We start from the raw sequence: 18,451 nt of genomic DNA, 5'->3' as shown, positions 1-18,451 counted from the left end.
CCTCATCTCCTGTCTCACGGGCAAGGCGTTGGAGTGGGCTAACGCCGAGTGGAGGAAGATGGACGCCCACACCATCTCCTACGCCGAGTTCTCCCGTCGCTTCAAGGCCGTGTTCGACCATCCACCTGAGGGCAAAGCGGCGGGGGAGCGTCTAGTCCACCTGAGACAGTGTTTTGGAGAGGTTCTTTTGCACATGTTAGTGCGCCGTTTGTTTTGTCGCCTGTGTGCGCCGTGTATTCGCCTTCGGGCTTATTGTGCTTATTTCTTTAGTGAATATTGCCTAGCACCAGGGGAAGGATGGAGAACCTGTGCCAGGAGAGAAAAGAGGATGGAGAGAAGAGGATAAAGGAGGGGGGAACACTAGCACCATGGAAGGATGGAGACTCTGTCAGACTGGGGCCGTGCCAGGACACGATACACTGGAGAGGAAGAGAGGGGGAGGAGGAGAAGAGAGGGGGAGGAGGAGAAGAGAGGGGGAGGAGAGGAAGAGAGGGGTGGAGAGGGGGATAAGATGAGGAGAGAGGAGAGAGGATAGAGAGGAGAGAGGAGAGAGGAGAGAGGAGAGAGGAGAGAGAGGAGAGAGGGGAGGCAGGTAGCTTAGTGGTTCAGAGCGTTGTGCCAGTAACCGAAAGGTCGCTGGTTCTAATCCCCGAGCCGACTAGGTGAAAAAGAGGAGAGAGGAGAGAGAAGAGAGAAGAAATGGAGGAAGAGTGTGAAAGTAAGAGAGAAAAAAAGAGTGAGGAGAGATTGTCACCAACATCAATATAATATAACCCTATATCAATATATTCATATTTCAACATCATAACAACGTCAATATAACCATATTCCAAGGTCATAAAAACGTCAATATAACTATATTCCAACGTCAATATAACCATATTCCAACGTCAATATAACCATATTCCAACGTCATAAAAACATCAACATAACTATATTCCAACGTCTTAACAATGTCAATATAACCATATTCCAACGTCACAGACGCATAGTGATGAGCCAACCATAGTACGGCTGGAACAATGTCACTGAAACCTGGAGCTAACAGCACTCTAACCTTCTGCCAGGGCGTCTGTCTGTCTGTCTGCAGTGTGTTATCTCCCCATCCTGTCATCAGCTGGGATTATCAGGAACAGGAATCAGAGAATATCATGTGACGTCAGAGAGAGTGTGTGTGTCAGAGAGATGGAGGGATGGAGAGAGTGATATAGAGAGGGGGGTGAGCAGTGACCAGCACCAGAGACAGACACAACAACAGTCGTACTGTCTCCATAGTAACAGTGATGTCGCTCTAGTCCAGTGTTCCGATTACGCAATTACAAAATCTATCTATCTATCTATCTATCTATCTATCTATCTATCTATCTATCTATCTATCTATCTATCTATCTATCTATCTATCTATCTATCTATCTATCTATCTATCTATCTATCTATCTATCTATCTATCTATCTATCTATCTATCTATCTATCTATCTATCGCTCGATCGTCTGTCTGTCCATCTGTCTATCCTCCCTCCCTCCCTCCCTCCCTCCCTCCCTCCCTCCCTCCCTCCCTCCCTCCCTCCCTCCCTCCCTCCCTCCCTCCCTCTCCCCTTTATCCCATCCCTCCATCCATCTCTCTCTCTACATCAGTAATCCGTTCATTATGTGTGTGTTTATCATGGATTCGGGACAGTAGGGGTCGTGACCTGGAAATAATAAGACCCAATTACTGTGAGTCATAGTCTAATGCTACACACACACACACACGCAGGCACTCAAGCACACATAGGGAGACGCACACACACACACACACACGATCACATGCACACACAACTCCCATCCTTTCCATTTTTAGACTTTCTTCACATCTTTATTTTCTTTGTTTATTTGGTTATGTATCTGCTTCCTCCTCTCCTCCTCCCCTCCTCTACTGCTTCTCCTTCATCTCACATTTCCTCTCTCTCTTCTCCTCCTCTAATCTGTTCCAGTGTGTACAGATGTAACAGAGGTTGAAATTTCACCAACGGTGTTCTATAGCTCAACTGGTTGGTACGTTGTCAAAGAGGGCGGTCAGGTGTGTTAGGGATCAGAGGATCACCGGTTGGAGCCCGGTAAGGGGACAGGGACAGGGACAGTGGAGGAAGAGAAGCTGTTAGCAACACACTGACGTCGGTTTCACAGTAAGACAGAGAGATGGTAAACAGGAACATTTATCCCTCCTCCCCTCTTCTCCTTCTCCTCTCCTCTCCTTCTCCCTCTCCCTCTCCTCTCCTCTCTCTCCTCTCCTCTCCTCTCTCCTCTCCTCTCCTCTCTCTCCTCTCCTCTCTCTCTCCCTCTCCTCTCCTCTCCTCTCCTCTCCTCCAGTAACAACAGGAGACTGTTAGATGGTAAACAGGAACATTTATTTCAGGTTTAACATAAAGAACCATGCTGTCTCTCTCAACAGATCATCAATATTTTAGATTACTCTGAATGAGGCCCAAAATGACACCCTATTCTATATATAGTGCGCTACTTTGGGCTCTGGTCTAAAAGTAGCACACTGTATTTAACTTCTGTGTCTCTGTCTCTCTTTCTCCACAACCCCAAACGGTTTCCATATTCAGTCAGTCAAAATGTATTTTCCTAAAATGTATAGACACACCAACTGTCCCAGATACAGGCTCTCTCTCTAGATATAGTCAATCAGTCCTCCTTCTCCTCCTCTCTGTCTCTAGAGATAGAGTTAATCAGTCCTCCTTCTCCTCCTCCTCTCCGCTTCCTCTCCTTCTTCCTCCTCCTCCTCCTCTTCTCGAGATATAGTCCATCAGTCCTCCTTCTCCTCCTCTCTCTCTCTAGAGAGTCCATCAGTCCTCCTTCTCCTCCTCTCTCTCTCTCTCTAGAGATAGTCCAACAGTCCTCCTTCTCCTCCTCTCTGTCTCTAGAGATAGAGTCCATCAGTCCTCATTCTCCTCCTCCTCTCCTCTTCCTCTCCTTCCTCCTCCTCCTCCTCCTCCTCCTCTCGAGATATAGTCCATCAGTCTCTCTCCCACTCCTCTCCTCCTCCTCCTCCTCCTCCTCCTCTCTCTGTATAGAGATATAGTCCTTCAGTCCCATTCCTCCTCCTCTCCTCTCCTCTCTTCCTCTCTAGAGATATAGTCCGTCAGCCTCTCCTCTCCTCTCCTCTCCTCTCCTCTCCTCTCCTCTCCTCTCCCTCTCCTCTCCTCTCCTCTCCTCTCCTCCTCTCCTCTCCTCTCCTCTCCTCTCCTCTCCTCTCCTCTCCTCTCCTCTTCTATCCATCGCTCTGTATAACATGAAACAGGGTTACATTATAGATGACCTGGTGTCCGTTGTTCCATGTATAGAGAGCTCTCTCTGGGGTTGTAGTCCATCATGGAGATGTGAGAGTACTGGTTGTGGAAGGGGATGTCTGTACTCATAGCTGGAGGAGTTAGTGTGGTAAGCAAAGTGGACCTTGGCTCCGGCCAGATGGGGAGTTGGTGACGTACAGGGTACCACAGATCATGAAGGTCTCCCCTGCACTGCGTTTAGGAAACCCTGTGTCCCAACTCCGGAGAATGTTGAGCGAATGAGGATCCAACCGACTGACCTGGAGAGAGGGAGGGAGGGGGTGAGAGGGGGAGGGAGGAGGGAGGGGGGAGGGAGAGAGGAGGGAGGGAGGGAGGGAGAGGGGGAGGGAGATAAAGGGAAAGAGAGAGATGTGACCTGGGACACACTCACACACACCCTTCCTACCAGTATGTTAGAGGTGTAGAGTACCTACCAGTATGTTAGAGGTGTAGACTACCTACCAGTATGTTAGAGGTGTAGTCTACCTACCAGTATGTTAGAGGTGTAGACTACCTACCAGTATATTAGAGGTGTAGTCTACCTACCAGTATGTTAGAGGTGTAGACTACCTACCAGTATGTTAGAGGTGTAGAGTACCTACCAGTATGTTAGAGGTGTAGACTACCTACCAGTATGTTAGAGATGTAGACTACCTACCAGTATGTTAGAGGTGTAGACTACCTACCAGTATGTTAGAGATGTAGACTACCTACCAGTATGTTAGAGGTGTAGACTACCTACCAGTATGTTAGAGGTGTAGACTACCTACCAGTATGTTAGAGGTGTAGACTACCTACCAGTATGTTCCCAGCGTTAGGTATGGAGGTGTAGACTGCCCAGAAGCCAGTCTCATCAGCCATCAGGTCTATATCAGAAGACCCCCCCCAGCTGTAGGGGAAGGTGTTGTTGTAACCCGCTCCACTCAGACTCCTCTGGAGCACCACACTACGGGAACGGAAGTGGTACTGCACCTACAGGACAGAACAAGGGGACAGAGCGAGGACAGGGGAGACAGAGAGAGGACAGGGGGACAGAGAGAGAGGGATCAGGGGAGACAGAGAGAGGACAGGGGGGACAGAGAGAGACAGGGGGACAGAGAGAGGACAGGGGAGACAGAGAGAGGACAGGGGGACAGAGAGAGGACAGGGGAGACAGAGAGAGGACAGGGGGACAGAGAGAGGACAGGGGAGACAGAGAGGGATCAGGGGAGACAGAGAGAGGACAGGGGAGACAGAGAGAGGACAGGGGAGACAGAGAGAGGACAGGGGAGACAGAGAGAGGACAGGGGGGACAGAGAGAGAGGGATCAAGGGAGACAGAGAGAGGACAGGGGAGACAGAGAGAGGACAGGGGAGACAGAGAGAGGACAGGGGGGACAGAGAGAGGACAGGGGGACAGAGAGAGGACAGGGGAGACAGAGAGAGGACAGGGGAGACAGAGAGAGAAAGGGGGAGACAGAGAGAGAGGGATCAGGGGAGACAGAGAGAGGACAGGGGGACAGAGAGAGGGACAGGGGAGACAGAGAGAGGACAGGGGAGACAGAGAGAGGACAGGGGAGACAGAGAGAGGACAGGGGGAAAGAGAGAGGACAGGGGGACAGAGAGAGAGGGATCAGGGGAGACAGAGAGAGGACAGGGGAGACAGAGAGAGGACAGGGGGACAGAGAGAGGACAGGGGAGACAGAGAGAGGACAGGGGAGACAGAGAGAGGACAGGGGAGACAGAGAGAGAGGGATCAGGGGAGACAGAGAGAGGACAGGGGGACAGAGAGAGGACAGGGGAGACAGAGAGAGGACAGGGGAGACAGAGAGAGGACAGGGGAGACAGAGAGAGGACAGGGGGGACAGAGAGAGGACAGGGGAGACAGAGAGAGGACAGGGGAGACAGAGAGAGGACAGGGGAGACAGAGAGAGAGACAGGGGGACAGAGAGAGGACAGGGGGACAGAGAGAGGACAGGGGAGACAGAGAGAGGACAGGGGAGACAGAGAGAGGACAGGGGAGACAGAGAGAGGACAGGGGGACAGAGAGAGGACAGAGGGACAGAGAGAGAGGGATCAGGGGAGACAGAGAGAGGACAGGGGCACAGAGAGAGGACAGGGGAGACAGAGAGAGGACAGGGGAGACAGAGAGAGGACAGGGGAGACAGAGAGAGGAAAGGGGGACAGAGAGAGGACAGGGGAGACAGAGAGAGGACAGGGGGAGACAGAGAGAGGACAGGGGGGACAGAGAGAGGGATCAGGGGAGACAGAGAGACGACAGGGGGACAGAGAGAGGACAGGGGAGACAGAGAGAGGACAGGGGAGACAGAGAGAGGACAGGGGGACAGAGAGAGGACAGGGGAGACAGAGAGAGGACAGGGGAGACAGAGAGAGGACGGGGGAGACAGAGAGAAGACAGGGGGACAGAGAGAGAGGGGTGTCAGGGGAGACAGAGAGAGAGGCCTGTGCTCGTGCCGGTCTGCACATGCATGGGTGTGTGTTTGTGTGCGTAGTGTAGCATACCATTATGTTGCTCTGGTGTTTGTTGTAGTACAGTGATCCGTTGTAGACCACATGACCTGTCCCGGCCCAGGGGTGAGGTAATAGGTGCTGGACAAAGTTCTGTCCTCTAGTGAAGTCTCCCATGGTCCTGTACTCTAATACACGCCTCCCCTTATAGTAACCATCCATAGACCACACCTAGAGAGAGAGAGAGGAGAGAGAGAGGAGAGAGAGAGAGAGAGAGTGTGAGAGAGAGTGAGAGAGAGAGAGAGAGAGAGAGAGACAGAGAGAGAGCTCAAAGACATTGCTCCTGCATTTTTAACAAAAAATATAGATTTAGAGTTAGATAAAGTTGGATTTTGGCAGGGACATATACAGGATGCTACCCTCCACAACATAACCTTCATTCCAAACCAAAACTCCAAACCTACAACCTGATTTTGGACGGAATTACCTGGAAAGCTTTCTACTACCAAGGATTACTATTCTCAAACTATACAGCAAATGCTCTGGCAAACAAACAGAAACCTGAAAACACCATCCAACCTGGAACAGAGTGAGTAATGTTTAGTACGAAGCAATTTTTCACTTTCAAAACCAAGAAGAAAAATACATTACAATGATATATTTTATTTTATAAGGACTGAATGCTAAGGCTACCAAGCTTAAACTTGCTTTTACAAAGAGATACAATTTCAATTAGCACTGACGTGTGAAGTGAGAGGTGTCAAAGCCCCTGAGCCCAACAATGGCAGGAGAGTCGTACAGTCTACCCCAACCAAATGGAGAGGCCTTAGAAGCACCCCCACTGTTCAGAGGTCATTAAAATACAGTACCCTCTGAATGTAAAAACGACAAGACACGAAAAGAGTACAAATTGAAACTTCTTTTGGGGAAGCAGGAGACACTTTTTGCTGATTTGTATAAAAATGGGAACATAAGCAACCTTATCTTCCACACAGACCATCCCCTGGCATGGCACAGTGCTATACTAGCACACTACCCCTCTGTTAAGAGGGGGGTGTTAGCGACTGGGTGGAAACTCAGGATACTGGACAACGAGGACTCTGAGTCGTCTAATATTAATCTCTATAAATCTGGAACCATTTTGGTTCAAGGCAACACCAAACAGTTCCAGCTGGACTTTCACCTAATCAAAGAAATAGCTCAGCAGGAGAAGCTCTCCCTTGAGAAAGATACCCCTACCCCGAGCGGGTCAGACCAGACCTCTTCATTAAATAACCCCCACAGAGCAACCCCAAGTAGAAAGTCAACTTCCCAGCACAGAGTACTACTCCCTCATTGAAATGAAGGATAAATTCACCCAGCTGGAGGTAAGGCAGGTGGAGCTGGAACAGCAGGTGAACACACTCCAGTCAGCACAGACCCAGACAACAGTCACGCACAACAACACCCCCCTTAACTAGACCTGGAGAGCTGCAGGTAGAGAGAGACATGTCTGCACTCTGGACTGTGGTGAGACAACATCAACAGGAGAAAGAGCAGGAGCAGGAGAAGAACAGAGCACTAGAGGAGAGGATCAGAGTGCTGGAGGAGAAGGTGAGAACGATGACGGGTGACATAGAACAACCCAGTAGAGAGCTGGCCACCCCCGCAGAGAAGCCAGCAGAACAGCCCACCTCAGATCCTGGCCAAAGTCTCGAGCACCGCAGCAGAACAGTACACCCTAGACCCTGACCATAGCCTCGACATCACACACAGACAAACAAATGAAGAACCCCAAGCCCAGGGGATCCCAACCCCTCTGAGCAACCCCCCAGTCAGACACCCTGATAGCCCTCATGACGACCCCCCACACCCACTGAGGACATACACAAGCCACAGATTGTACTCCTTATGGACTCAAACGGGAAATACATACAAGAAAATAAACTTTTTCCAAAACACACAGTGTCTAAACTCTGGTGTCCAAACACCCAGCGCCCTAGACCTTCTGTCTGAGGACCGACTAGGATCACCCAGCCACATAATAATACACACAGGCACAAACGACCTGAGAACACAGCAGGAAAGGGGTGGCCACATCACTCAAGGGAGTGATAGAAAAAGCTTCTTCTACTTTCCCCAACGCACAAGTGGTTATCTCAACCCTGTTACCACGAAAAGACTTCCACCCTGCTACCATACAGCGGGTAAACGCAAGTATTTCCCGTGACTGTGCATCAAAACCAAATGTCTACCTGGCCCACCACTCCACCCCTGGATGTAAACAGCCTTTATGACCAGGTCCACCTTTACAAGGCAGCAGTGCCCACCTTCGCCCCGGACCCTAAAGGATATCGCCTCAACCGCAGACCCAACACCTCACACAGGAGCAACAGATCAACAGACACCCCGCCCAGACCAGCGAGACACTCTCCCAGACCTGCGGGACCCCCCTCAGGACCTACACACATAGAGGACCCCCGCAGAGAGGACCTACATCCAGACCACAGCACCATCAACCACATCTACACCCCCACCAATTCTCCCCCAAGTCAACCATGCCCACACCCCATTTAGGCCCCCCAGATCAGACCTATGCCCCTCCTACCCACCCCAAGCCCCCCACTCCCACAAAGAGGGCCTCAACATGAAAGTCACACATACGCCCAGGCCGTGAGCAGGCAAACAGGCCCAACACCCACTCTTACACTAGCCCAAGCCAATGGCATGTACCAGATGCTCAGCAGGCTCTGCTCACAATACTGGCCTGAGGCCAAACCACACAACCAACAACATTAGACACTTTATGGAACACAAAGCCTTCACTATTTCATCCTGGAATATCCAAGGCCTGAGGTCATCTGCCTTTGGCCTAAAGAGCAGGAATCTGGACTTCACCAAAGAAATCGGAAATACAGACATTGTCATCCTACAAGAAACATGGTATAGAGGAGACGGACCCACTGGTTGCCCTCTAGGTTACAGAGAGCTGGTAGTCCCATCCACCAAACTACCAGGTGTGAAACAGGGAAGGGACTCAGGGGGGGTATGCTAATTTGGTATAGAGCAGACCTAACTCACTCTATTAAATTAATCAAAACAGGAACATTTTACATTTGGTTAGAAATTCAAAAGGAAATTATCTCAACTGAGAAAAAATGTCCTCCTGTGTGCTACCTATATCCCCCCCACTAGAATCCCCATACTTTAATGAAGACAGTTTCTCCATCCTGGAGGGGGAAATCAATCATTTCCAGACCCAGGGACATGTACTAGTCTGTGGCGACCTAAATGCCAGAACTGGACAAGAACCTGACACCCTCAGCACACAGGGGGACAAACACCTACCTGGAGGTGACAGCATTCCCTCCCCATATGCCCCCTAGGCACAACTACGACAACATAACCAACAAAAACGGGTCACGACTCCTGCAGCTTTGTCGCACACTGGGTATGTACATAGTCAATGGTAGGCTTCGAGGGAGCTCCTATGGTAGGTACACCTATAGCTCATCTCTTGGCAGTAGTACTGTAGACTACTTTATCACTGACCTCAACCCAGAGTCTCTCAGAGCGTTCACAGTCAGCCCACTGACACCCCTATCAGACCACAGCAAAATCACAGTCTACTTGAACAGAGCAATACTCAATCATGAGGCATCAAAGCCAAAGGAACTGAATAATATTAAGAAATGCTATAGATGGAAGGAAAGTAGTGTTGAAACCTACCAAAAAACAATTAGGAAACAACAAATTCAATCCATTCTAGACAACTTCCTGGACAAAACTTTCCACTGTAATAGTGAAGGTGTAGACTTGGCAGTAGAAAACCTAAACAGTATATTTGACCTCTCAGCTTCCCTATCAAATCTAAAAATCTCTAACAGAAAACCAAAGAAAAGTAATAACAGTGATAAATGGTTTGATGAAGAATGCAAAAACCTAAGAAAGAAATTGAGAAACCTATCCAACCAAAAACATAGAGACCCAGAAAACCTGAGCCTACGCCTTCACTATGGTGAATCACTAAAACAATACAGAAATACACTACGGAAAAAGAAGGAACAGCATGTCAGAAATCAGCTCAATGTAATTGAAGAATCCATAGACTCTAACCACTTCTGGGAAAATTGGAAAACACTAAACAAACAACAACACGAAGAGCTATCTATCCAAAACGGAGATGTATGGGTAAACCACTTCTCCAATCTTTTTGGCCCTATAACAGAGAACAAACAGCAAAAAAATATACATGATCAAATGCAAATCTTAGAATCAACTATTAAAGACTACCAGAACCCACTGGATTCTCCAATTACATTGAATGAACTACAGGACAAAATACAAACCCTCCAACCCAAAAAGTCCTGTGGTGTTGATGGTATCCTCAATGAAATGATAAAATATACAGACCACAAATTTCAATTAGCTATACTTAAACTCTTTAACATCATCCTTAGCTCTGGCATCTTCCCCAATATTTGGAACCAAGGACTGATCACCCCCAATCCACAAAAGTGGAGACAAATTTGACCCCAATAACTACCGTGGGATATGCGTCAACAGCAACCTTGGGGAAAATCCTCTGCATTATCATTAACAGCAGACTAGTTCATTTCCTCAGTGAAAACAATGTACTGAGCAAATGTCAAATTGGCTTTTTACCAAATTACCGTACGACAGACCAGGTATTCACCCTGCACACCCTAATTGACAAACAAACAAACCAAAACAAAGGCAAAGTCTTCTCATGCTTTGTTGATTTCAAAAAAGCTTTTGACTCAATTTGGCATGAGGGTCTGCTATACAAATTGATGGAAAGTGGGGTTGGGGGAAAAACATACGACATTATAAAATCCATGTACACAAACAACAAGTGTGCGGTTAAAATTGGCAAAAAAACACACAGATTTCATTCCACAGGGCCGTAGGGGTGAGACAGGGATGCAGTTTAAGCCCCACCCTCTTCAACATATATATCAACGAATTGGCGAGGGCACTAGAACAGTCTGCAGCACCCGGCCTCACCCTACTAGAATCTGAAGTCAAATGTCTTCTGTTTGCTGATGATCTGGTGCTTCTGTCACCAACCAAGGAGGGCCTACAGCAGCACCTAGATCTTCTGCACAGATTCTGTCAGACCTGGGCCCTGACAGTAAATCTCAGTAAGACAAAATAATGGTGTTCCAAAAAGGTCCAGTTGCCAGGACCACAAATACAAATTCCATCTAGACACCGTTGCCCTAGAGCACACAAAAAACTATACATACCTCGGCCTAAACATCAGCGCCACAGGTAACTTCCACAAAGCTGTGAACGATCTGAGAGACAAGGCAAGAAGGGCCTTCTATGCCATCAAAAGGAACATACAATTTGACATACCAATTAGGATCTGGCTAAAAATACTTGAATCAGTTATAGAACCCATTGCCCTTTATTGCCCTGAGGTCTGGGGTCCGCTCACCAACCAAGAATTCACAAAATGGGACAAACACCAAATTGAGACTCTGCATGCAGAATTCTGCAAAAACATCCTCCGTGTACAACGTAAAACACCAAATAATGCATGCAGAGCAGAATTAGGCCAATACCCGCTAATTATCAAAATCCAGAAAAGAGCCGTTAAATTCTATAACCACTTAAAAGGAAGCGATTCCCAAACCTTCCATAACAAAGCCATCACCTACAGAGAGATGAACTTGGAGAAGAGTCCCCTAAGTAAGCTTGTCCTGGGCCTCTGTTCACAAACACAAACAGACCCCACACAGCCCCAGGACAACAACAACAACAACAACAACACAATTAGACCCAACCAAATCATGAGAAAACAAAAAGAGAATTACTTGACACATTGGAAAGAACAAACAAAAAAACAGAGCAAACTAGAATGCTATTTGGCCCTCAACAGAGAGAACACAGTGGCAGAATACCTGACCACTGTGACTGACCCAAACTTAAGGAAAGCTTTGACTATGTACAGACTCAGTGAGCATAGCCTTGCTATTGAGAAAGGCCGCCGTAGGCAGACCTGGCTCTCAAGAGAAGACAGGCTATGTGCACACTGCCCACAAAATGAGGTGGAAACTGAGCTGCACTTCCTAACCTCCTGCCAAATGTATGACCATATTAGAGACACATATTTCCCTCAGATTACAGCGATCCACAAAGAATTCGAAAACAAACCCAATTTTGATAAACTCCCTTATCTACTGGGTGAAAAACCACAGTGTGCCATCACAGCTGCAAGATTTGTGACCTGTTGCCACAAGAAAAGGGCAACCAGTGAAGAACAAACACCATTGTAAATACAACCCATATTTATGTTTATTTATTTTCCCATTTGTACTTTAACTATTTGCACATTGTTACAACACTGTATATATACATAATATGACATTTGAAATGTCTTTATTCTTTTGAAACTTCTGAGTGTAATGTTTACTGTTAATATTTATTGTTTATTTCACTTTTGTTTACTATCTACTTCACTTGCTTTGGCAATGTTAACACACGTTTCCCATGCCAATAAAGCCCTTAAATTGAAATTGAATTGAATTGAGAAAGAGAGAGAGAGACTGCTTGATAAGGCCCAGCTCGGGTCGCCAAGCCACATAATCATACACACCGGAAGCAACGACCTGCGTGCTCAGCAGGAGAGGGTGGCGACTTCACATACGGGGAGTGATTGAGAAGGCCTCCGCAATCTTCCCCAACTCAAGGATTGTGATGTCAACCCTTCTACAGAGGAAGGACTTCCACCCTGCCACAATCCAAAGAATAAACGCCAGCCTCTCCCGGGACTGTGCCCTGCGACCCAATGTACACCTGGCCCACCATCCCACCCTCGATCTGGACTGTCTCTATGACCATGTTCACCTGTACAGGGAGACAGTCCCCATCCTTGCTAAGACTCTCAAGGACGCCGCTTAAACCGCATCCTGACCTCTCCACCCAGGAATAGCGGAGCAATCTCCACCCCCGAGTTCACCGAGACAACACCCCGGACCAACACCCTGGACCCCACAGCCACGGCCACAGCACCACCAACCTCAAGGCCCACCACAGCCAGCGCAGCACAGACCACCCCAGCCCAGCTTCAGACCCACCCAGACGAGGCCTAACACCCCCCCCACCGCAGACCCATACCTGGAGGAGCCACAGCCCGGCAGACAGAGCTATGCACAAGCTGTGAGAGGAGCACTGGCCCAGCTCCCACCAACGAAATTAGTGACATCAAACAAATGCTGAATCTACTATGCTCATATGTGATAGGCTGAGGGTCATGGTAAGATGAGCACAAGAACTCCACCATCCTCACACTACATCCACCCAAGTGGCATGACACAAATACTATCTTAAATGATAAACAAATCAAATTTGCATAATAAGAGTTTACCTTAATTTAAAAATCCTATTTTAATAGTTCTTGTTGGATTGTGAGTGGTAAAGAAAAAACAGTTATGAAGTCTTTTTACGTTGCATGTTGGAATTTACAAGGATTGAATGTTATGATTTAACTGGATAGAACCCAAATGCAGACAAGTACACCAAGCCAGAGAAGTTAACAGGTTTATTATAATGTTCAATAGTCCAGGTTTCCAATAAATGGGGAAGAGCAAGTCCAGGTTACAGTGAGGGTACAGATCCAGGTCAGGGCAGGTGTGGTACCGTAATGTCCTAGTGTCCGTGGGGAGTCCAAAGGAGAGGTCCGATAGTGGAGAGCAGGATGGTGGTGGCAGGAGTGAAGCGGAGGCAGGAGTCAGGTTCCAAATATATGGTTGTCTTGACTATGATCTGACGATGAGTGGCAAGTTTGACCGGGTCTTAAAGGGGCTGAGGTGATTATGGTGAATGAGCTGCAGCTGGAACCCTGACTCCCGCACACCCAGACTTCACTCCTGCAATCAAGGACAAACAGAGGGGAGGGGAAGAGCAGAGAGAGCTACCTAGCAGCAGTAGGCCTAACAGTACCCCCCCCCTCTACGGACGCCACCTGGCGGCCGACAGGGTTTATCGGGATGTAACCGATGAAATTCACGGACCAGAGCAGGATCCACAATGAAGCTCCTGGGCACCCAGGAACGTTCCTCAGGACCATAACCCTCCCAATCCACCAGGTAATGGAAACCACGACCCCGGCGGCGAACATCCAGAAGTCGCCGGACAGTGTAGACAGGACCCCCACCCACGATCCGGGGCGGAGGAGGGGGACGAGAGGGCGGGCACAGAGGGCTGACAGACACAGGCTTGATCTGGGATACATGAAAAGTGGAATGAACCCGTAGGGAGGCAGGAAGCTGTAGCTTAACCGCCAGGGGGTTAACAATAGACAGTATCTTGAACGGTCCTATAAAACGCGGTGCCATCTTCTTAGATTCTACTTTCAATGGAAGATCACGTGACTTAAGCCATACCTCTTGACCAGGAGAGTAACCGGGAGCCTGGGACCGGTGACGGTTGGCTTGCCTCTGCATGTATGACGAAGCTCGGGACAGAGCTACCCTGGCCTTCCTCCAGACCTTGAAGCAGCGGGCGCATGTGGGACTGCACCGGGTACCGCCAGTTCCCTCTCTTGAGAAGGGAACAGGGGAGGTTGATAACCCAGAGCACACAGAAAGGGAGACAAACCAGAGGAAGCGTTAGTCAAGGTGTTATGAGCATATTCCACCCAGGGGAGCATGGAGCTCCAAGACCCAGGGTTAGACCCTGTGACACAGCGGAGAGCGGTCTCCATCTCCTGGTTCGCTCTCTCGGCTTGCCCGTTGGTCTGGGGGTGATATCCAGAGGACAGGCTGGATGTGATGCCCAAAGCTTTACAGAAAGCTTTCCATACCTGGGAGACAAACTGGGGACCCCTGTCGGAGACAATATCAGTGGGCAGACCATGAGAGCGGAACACATGTTCAACCAAAATATCAGCCGTTCTCTGGCAGTGGGCAGTTTAGGTAGGGCCAAAAATGAGCAAACTTAGAAAAACGATCAATCACAGTAAGAATGACAGTCTTTCCAGACGCAGGGGGGAAGTCCAGTGACAAAATCCAAAGCAATGTGGGACCAGGGCCGACTGGGTATTGGCAGAGGTCGTAGATGACCAGCGCTGGCCTGGGTGGAGTTCTTACTGTGCACAGACCGCATAAGCAGCAATGAAGGCTTCAGTGTCCGCCTCCATCCTGGGCCACCAGAACTTCCGTCCGCACAAAGTCAAGGGTCCGAGTAACTCCAGGGTGACAGGTAAGGGGAGACGAGTGAGCCACTGAAGTACCTGGGAGCGAACAGACTCAGGGACAAACAACCGGTTAGGAGGACCACCTCCCAGGGTCAGCTTGATGATGTTGAGCCTGTCTAACAATCCCTTCGATGTCACATGTAATGGCCGCAATACTGCAGGTAGGAGGCAAGATGGGTTCAGGGTTACTACCAGTATCAACAGCAGAATGAACACGAGACAGGGCGTCAGGCTTGACGTTGCGTGACCCAGGACGGTAAGACAGAGAAAATTGAATCTCCCAAAAAATAGTGCCCACCTGGCTTGACGGGGATTGAGCTGCTTAGCTGACTGGATGTATGCCAGATTCTTGTGATCCGTCCAAACGATGAAGGGTTGTTCCGCCCCCTCCAACCAATGCCGCCACTCCTCGAGAGCCAGCTTAACGAGCGAGCAGTTCACGATTGCCAACATCATAATTCCTCTCTGCCTGAGAAAGCTTCCGTGAAAGAAAAGCACAGGGATGCAGTTTGTTATCTTCAGGAAAACGTTGTGACAAAACCGCACCTACCCCAGTGTCGGATGCATCCACCTCCACGACAAACTGGCGGTCTGGGTCCGGCTGCATCAGAATGGGAGCCGAGGCGAAGCGATGTTTCCAGTTCTTCGAACGCTGATTCGGCCCCTTCATTCCAAGCAAACGGTAGTGAGATGGAGGTGAGAGCGGTGAGTGGTGCCGCAATGCGGCTGTAGTCCTTGATGAACCTCCTGTAGAAGTTCGCAAACCCCAGGAATCGTTGAAGTTGTTTGCGGGTGGAGGGGCTGGCCAGTCCGTGACTGCAGAGATCTTAGCTGGGTCCATCCGCAACTCCCCCTGAGCGATTATGTAACCCAAAAGAGGTCTCAGACACATGAAATTCACATTTCTCCATCTTCACAAATAGTTTGTTCTCCAACAACCTTTGCAACACCTGGCGACATGCAGTTCATGTTCCTGGGAGGACTCTGAGAAAATCAGGATATCATCCAGATAGACAAAAACAAACGATTCAACATGTCCCGAAGGACATCATTCACGAGTGCCTGAAAAACAGCAGGGGCATTAGACAAACCAAAAGGCATGACCAGATACTCAAAATGTCCCAAGGGTGTGTTGAAGGCAGTCTTCCATTCATCACCTTTTACGAATGCGCACCAGGTGATACGCATTTCGTAGATCAAGTTTCGTAAAGATGGTAGCACCATGAAGGAGGGGAAAAGCAGAATTAATCAAAGGCAGAGAATACTTGTTCTTAATGGTGATATTGTTAAGTCCACGGTAATCAATACAGGGTCTGAGGGTCTTATCCTTCTTAGCAACAAAAAAGAATCCTGCTCCTACAGGTGACGAGGAAGGACGCATAATACCTGCCACATGAGTCCCGAATGTAGTTCTCCATAGCCTGCGTCTCCGGCCGGGAGAGATTGTACAGGCGACTGCTGGGGAAGCGGGCTCCTGGCTGGAGGTCAATGGCGCAGTCATAAGGCCGGTGAGGAGGAAGAGAAGTAGCTCTGTGTTTGCAGAAAACGGATGCCAGGTCATGATACGCGTCAGGAACAGCAGAAAGAGCCATGGACTCCAGTGGAGGTTGAGGCACAGTACTGGCAGGAGTCTGAGCAGAACACAAACAATTCACATGACAAAAAGTGCTCCATGAAACAATGCTACCTGTCACCCAATCAATGTGTGGATTGTGTCTTATGAGCCAGGGGATACCAAGGACCAGGGGGTCTGTGGGCAGTCGATAATATGGAATTGAATGTTCTCCTGATGATTTCCCGACACTCTAAGACACACAGGAACAGTCTGATGGGTATCACGGGTCAACAATTGTCCATTTAGACCCTTAGCCTGCAGCGGACAGTCCATAGGAACAGTCTCCAAATCCATCTGTTGAGCCCACTCTCTATCCAAAAAGCTTTCATCGGCACCAGAGTCAATCAGCGCACTAACCGAGAAATTCTGAGACTGCCACTGGAGGGATGCCTGGAGCAGAATGCGGGAGAAGAGGAAGAATCGCTGCTCGGCTCACCAAAACTTCTCCCATTAATGATGAGCCGGGCCTTTCCCGGACGAACTGGGCAGGAAGGAACGAAATGACCAGCTTCTCCACAATACAGGCAGACCCGAGCCTGAATACGACGTGCACGCTCCTCTGAGGACAACCGTACCCGACCCACCTCCATGGCTTCGGGAGTTCAGTGCTCCTCGTATCGACTCGGGAAGACACGGCTTTCTCCGTAGGGAAGATGCAGGGGAGGAGTTTGTTGATGACAGACACTCCTCTCTCGGCGGCGCTCCCGAATCCGATTATCCAACCTGATAGTGAGTGAAATAAGATTATCCAGCGTAGGCGATTCATCATATGACACCAATTCATCCTTTAAAGTCTCAGACAAAGCATTGATGAACACTCCTTGTAATGCCTCGTCATTCCAACCACTCACTGCTGCTAAAGTCCGAAACTCCACTGCCATCTCCGCCTACACTACGAAACCCCCCTGCCAAGAGAAAACAACCGTTTCGCAGCCTCCTTGCCTCGTACGGGGTGGTCAAAACCTTCCTCATCTCCGTGGTGAAGGCCACGTAAACGCTTGCAATGTCCGACTGACCTCCCAGACCGCGGATCCCCAGGCACGAGCGGAACCGCTAGTAGAGTTGATAAGGTAGGCACACGGGCTCTTTCTGAGGCGTAGGTGAGGGGCTGTTGTTCAAACACTAACGAGCATTGAGTCAAAAACTCGCCACAGGTTCCCATGTTCCCGTCATAGCGCTCTGGAGCAGGAACAAAAGGCTCTCTGATCTGGGCTGAAGGGGTAGTAAGGGCAGACACTTGATTGGTGAGTAATTGAACCTGATTAAGCAGCACCTGACTGTCCTCAGCAATCGTCTTAAACAGGGTATCATGTCGGCCAAGTAAAATGCCCTGATTGGCTATGGCAGTCCAAATTTGAGTGCACTCTGGGGTGGTATCCGAGCTACTGTCTGCTGGGTTCATGTTGGTCAGATCATACTGTTATGATTTAACTGGATAGAACCCAAATGCAGACAAGTACACCAAGCCAGAGAAGTTAACAGGTTTATTATAATGTTCAATAGTCCAGGTTTCCAATAAATGGGGAAGAGCAAGTCCAGGTTACAGTGAGGGTACAGATCCAGGTCAGGGCAGGTGTGGTACCGTAATGTCCTAGTGTCCGTGGGGAGTCCAAAGGAGAGGTCCGATAGTGGAGAGCAGGATGGTGGTGGCAGGAGGAAGCGGAGGCAGGAGTCAGGTTCCAAATATATGGTTGTCTTGACTATGATCTGACGATGAGTGGCAAGTTTGACCGGGTCTTAAAGGGCTGAGGTGATTATGGTGAATGAGCTGCAGCTGGAACCCTGACTCCCGCACACCAGACTTCACTCCTGCAATCAAGGACAAACAGAGGGGAGGGGAAGAGCAGAGAGAGAGCTACCTAGCAGCAG

At 49.1% G+C, this 18,451-nt stretch overlaps 1 pseudogene; it reads right to left on the bottom strand.

The window, feature by feature from the left end:
• Positions 1-3,220: 3,220 nt before the first annotated feature.
• Positions 3,221-5,993, bottom strand: LOC121562692 (annotated as a pseudogene).
• Between the last annotated feature and the right edge of the window lie 12,458 nt (positions 5,994-18,451).

The sequence above is a fragment of the Coregonus clupeaformis genome, unplaced genomic scaffold (assembly GCF_020615455.1).
Source record: "Coregonus clupeaformis isolate EN_2021a unplaced genomic scaffold, ASM2061545v1 scaf2200, whole genome shotgun sequence".
NCBI lineage: Eukaryota > Metazoa > Chordata > Actinopteri > Salmoniformes > Salmonidae > Coregonus > Coregonus clupeaformis.
Note: the sequence above shows the minus strand (reverse complement) of the source record. Positions and strands in the feature narration are given on the sequence as shown.